The sequence below is a fragment of the Capra hircus genome, chromosome 23, assembly GCF_001704415.2.
Source record: "Capra hircus breed San Clemente chromosome 23, ASM170441v1, whole genome shotgun sequence".
NCBI classification, from domain to species: domain Eukaryota; kingdom Metazoa; phylum Chordata; class Mammalia; order Artiodactyla; family Bovidae; genus Capra; species Capra hircus.
Window position 1 is genome coordinate 20,751,093 of NC_030830.1, and position 3,923 is coordinate 20,755,015.

Genomic DNA, 3,923 nt, shown 5'->3' on the forward strand with positions numbered 1-3,923 from the left:
ATTTAGAAAGATGGTAATGATGACCCTGTATGTGAGACAGCAAAAGAGACACAGATGTATAGAACGGACTTTTGGACTCTGAGGGAGAGGGAGAGGGAGGGATGATTTGGGAGAATGGCATTGAAATATGTATACTATCACGTAAGAAAGGAAGCGCCAGTCTATGTCTGATACAGGATACAGGATGCTTGGGGCTGGTGCATGGGGATGATCCAGAGAGAGCATATGGGGTGGGAGGTGGGAGGGGGGGTTCAGGATTGGGAGCTCGTATACACCCGTGGCGGATTCATGTCAATGTATGGCAAAACCAATACAGTATTGTAAAGTAAAATAAAATTTAAAAAAAAATTTTTTTTCTACTATTTACTTTTCAGAAGTGTCAATCTGATAAGCCTTCTTAGCTGTGAATTAGAACACTCAATCAGGTAGAAGAATGAACTAGGAGACAGGCTGGGGAGTTGCCCATATTCTCTGTCTTCTTGCCCTATTAAATTCACAAGTCAAGGATTTAGACCGGTTTCCTACCTTACCATGAACCTTGTCTTTGTGGATTATAAAGACTCTGTTGCCTACATTTTTATTGCCATATCTCTAGATAGTCTCCAACGTAAATATGTAATCGATAAATATTTAAGATGCAATAAAATAAATGTTTGGTACAGAAAATCTCTCTTTAAATGTTAAGGAAAGATTTTGCCCCCAAGTGAATTTTTTAATATAATTTTTTTGCAAGTAGAGAACCAAAAACGATGTTTGACATTCGTATCTTGATCAGGAGTGATAAAGTTTAACAGTATACAAAATATACATGGCTATCAAGGAAGGCTACTCAGAATTCCTGAAGCCATCTTTACAAAAAAGATGTGCAGCGTCCAGCACAGCGGGTGAGAAAGACCTGAAACCAGAGGGTGGGGAGCCGTGTAATGAAAAGACAGATACATATAATTTGGTAAGCTGGGAGTCAGGGGGCCTTCCTGCTCTCCATGGCAGGAAGACAAAATGGCTCCTTTCAGCCCGCACTTTTATTGGCAGAAGGCACATGAGATCATTAGGAAATAGCTATACTGGGGGGTTTGATCAGTGCACCATCAAGAGGGAGTAAAATTAAGGCTCTGCTGTTAATCGGGAACATCTTGCTTTGTTTCCATGAGGACGGACACAGGGGCAGCCAGTGAAGCGGAGCAGAGAGCACGTCCAGCTCCACATATGCCCTTTGGGCATGCTTACTAGGACAATGGCGGGGGGGGGGGGGGGGGGGGGGGGGCGGAGGCGGGTTGCCTCACACTCCTGTCATGGGGCAGGTTCTGATCCCTGCCCTGCCAGGCTGCAACAAAGATGTAATAAAGGTTAGATAATTTCTCAAAATTTTCTCTAGCTACAAAAGTGATAATACCATGGGATCTCTGGAAATGTTCCCTACTTGATACACATTTTTATTCTAGTCAAATCAAATCTTTCTCCTTTCATAGATTTCCCAGATTTTGAATGATTCCTTTTTATAGCAAGTGCTCCAATGTCTGCCTCTCTATTCAGATTTCCTTATAGCTCTTATTATTCTCTCATTGTCTATTTTTCTTAAGTTAAAACTTCAGATGGTTTCTTCCTAGGTCAAGAGATAGCACTGTGGTGGAGTGCTTAAAAATTTCCCTGCTTTTGGAGTTGATTTAGGACAATAAAAGGCAAGTTGTATCTGAGAAGATGATAGTCTAGCGAAATCCTGGAAGAAAGAAAAATATTAATGATAAATCTAATTCTTAAAATATTTGAGTAACAGTCCATAACCAACACATGACCTTATTTAAATAGCAATGTTCCCCCAAATATTATTGTCTAGATGGGAAAATCCTCAGCTGTGGGACTCTGTTCCCATCAGAGATTGCATTCCATATGTTATTTTGTCTTTTCTTTCAAGTGATGCTGAATCAAACCTCAGTCACTGAATTTCTCCTCCTAGGAGTGACAGATATTCAAGTACTGCAGCCTGTTCTCTTTGTGGTCTTCCTTGCAAATTACATTGTCAATGTGGCTGGGAATGCAGCCACCCTGATGGTTGTCATCTCTGATCCAAGACTCCATTCTCCTATGTATTTTTTCCTGGGAAACCTGTCATGTCTAGATATCTGCAACTCCACGGTGACTCTGCCAAAGATGCTGGAGAACTTCCTCTCTACACACAAAGCAATTTCTTTCTTGGGATGCATAAGCCAGCTTCATTTCTTCCACTTCCTGGGCAGCACAGAGTCCCTGTTGCTGGCACTGATGGTTTTTGACCACTTTGTGGCTATGTGCAAACCACTTCGTTACCTTCTTATCATGAGTCATCAGGTCTTTGTCCAGATGGCTGTCATTGTCTGGGTTATTGGGTTTTTCCATGCCCTGCTGCACTCAGTAATGACCTCTTGCTTAAACTTCTGTGGTTCCAACCATATCCAACACTTCTTCTGTGATGTTAAGCCATTGTTGGAGTTGGCCTGCAGGAGCACTGACCTTAATGAGTGGCTGCTCAATACTGTCACGGGACCTTTGCCATTGGCCCATTTTTTCTAACACTTCTATACTATTCCTACATTATTATCTATCTTTTTTTCAAGACCCACTCTTGCAGCATGCTCCATAAAGCACTGTCTACTTGTGTCTCCCACTTCATGGTAGTTGTTCTTTTCTACGCTCCCATAGTTTTCACTTAAATTCATCCTGCCATAGGTAGCTCTGTGGAGCAGGAATGGATCATTGCCATTATGTACAGCGTGGTCACCCCTGTACTAAATCCACTGATCTATACTTTGAGGAATAAGGAAGTGAAGGGGGCCTTGAGGAGAGGGATCAGTAGAAGACTCTGACTTGAAGTCCAGAGAATTCTTCTGAGGCATAAAGGGGCAAAGAGAAAATTGACATGTGAAGTCATACTGCTTTTCTAATTGTTTACTAATTGTAAAAACAGAACGAAGTGTATAAAGGAAATGTAAGAGGGTAAGTCCAGTATATTTTGTTAAATAATGCATTTCTAGATAATATAATGGAAACTTAAACAAACAGACATGAAATCTTAATGCTGAATCTGTTTGCGGGATATCAACTGATGAAACTGATTTGTTATGTATTCTTTCGTGCTCTTGAATAAAATTAGATACAGAAATTTGTCTTAGTTACCCATGAACTCTGTAATTGAATAGTATTTAGGTGTATTTACTTGTGTGTTCCCTGTAAGTTTATATATCAAAATGTGAACAATGAAAGTCTTATGCTGTAATATTTTATGGTATTGAATTAATGGCCCTGATTACTTAATTGGAAAAATAAATGGTAACTCACATACGAGCCAAAGGATATTCTTAAGTGATAAATCATATATGTCATGATTTGTTTTTCTCCAATCTGGAAGCAAGTAAGTAATTAAAGCAAAAAATATTTTAAGTATTAATTAACAGAGATAAAATAACCAATGGTTTATCTAAAGAATTTTGTGAACTCTGACTCCAAATGTGTTTTATAAGTCAATTGGACCACCTGTCAAAGATGGCTGTAAAATATTGTTATAAGTGGAGGCAGCTTTAAAAAAAATCTCAGGAATACCTTTCTTGCCCATTGGTATATTTTATCCTCAATTTTGGGTCTCTTGAAAATTGAGTTTCAAGACTTTTCCTTTTAATATATTTTCTTTTTTATTTCTATATTTACTTTCACATATTACAGTGTGATATAATATCATGTAATATCGGTGAAATATGAAGAACTCATCCAAAATTTTTCGTTTTCCTTACCTGTCATCAAGCTTATACTAAGTAAAAGCTATTAAATAGTAATTGCTGAAGTATTTTTGGAGTTAATAGACAAGAATTACTGTGTTCCTCACTTTCTAAGTTCTTGGAAGTGTCGCTGGACCTGAAACCATGGGGAGTGCCAGCACTTACAACTATTAGAGA

At 38.8% G+C, this 3,923-nt stretch overlaps 1 pseudogene; it reads left to right on the top strand.

Annotated features, from left to right (window-relative positions):
- LOC108633451 lies at positions 1,915 to 2,840 on the top strand (annotated as a pseudogene).